Here is a 782-nt window from a genome sequence, read left to right on the forward strand (position 1 = left end):
GAATCAGCACAGGTGTGTCACAGCATGCAAACCTCCTCAGTCGGAAACAAATTGATTCAAGTCACGCATGGATAACCTGCCAAGTTTGATGTTTTTGTCCAAAATGAAGTAAACCGTCTTATTATTTATAAGTGGTGAAAGGATGGTGCTGTGAGGAGGACGTGCTCTGAGGCGTGACCCATTTAGACCCGAGGACTTTCTACAAATGTCTTCTAAATCCTAACAGTTTTCTGAGAAACCCTATGTTTCTATGTCAGTGGTTCTCACTTTCATGTCAAGGACCCCCAAAAATATTTGTAATTGGCCGCCGACGCTCATCTGAAAATATGTTGCTCCAGTGACTCCAGAGATTTGAGTTAAAAACGCCCTGAAAGAATATATATTAAAAGTTTTGCACCACATTTTCACGCTTTTTTTTACATTTTTGAAAAAAATCGAAGAACGACTGACATAGGAACACGGCTTTTTCAGAAAACTGTCAGGTTGTACATACATTTTTAAGAATCTGATCTCAGGTCAAAATGGGTTATTGATAACGGGTATATACTCGATATAATAAGCCCGTTATCGGATTTTGTCGGGTGTCGGTTATCGAGCTCCGCATCCCATATAATCAAAATCCATACATGCTCACTCGTCTGCCATATGGCAACGGAACCCCAGCAGGACACCTGATCTCCAAAACAGAACACACGGCAGGGCATCTGGAACAACACACACACACACACACACACACACACACACACACACACACACACACACACACACACACACACACACAC

Source organism: Protomyctophum parallelum, assembly GCF_964188405.1.
Source record: "Protomyctophum parallelum genome assembly, chromosome: 21".
Lineage (NCBI taxonomy): Eukaryota > Metazoa > Chordata > Actinopteri > Myctophiformes > Myctophidae > Protomyctophum > Protomyctophum parallelum.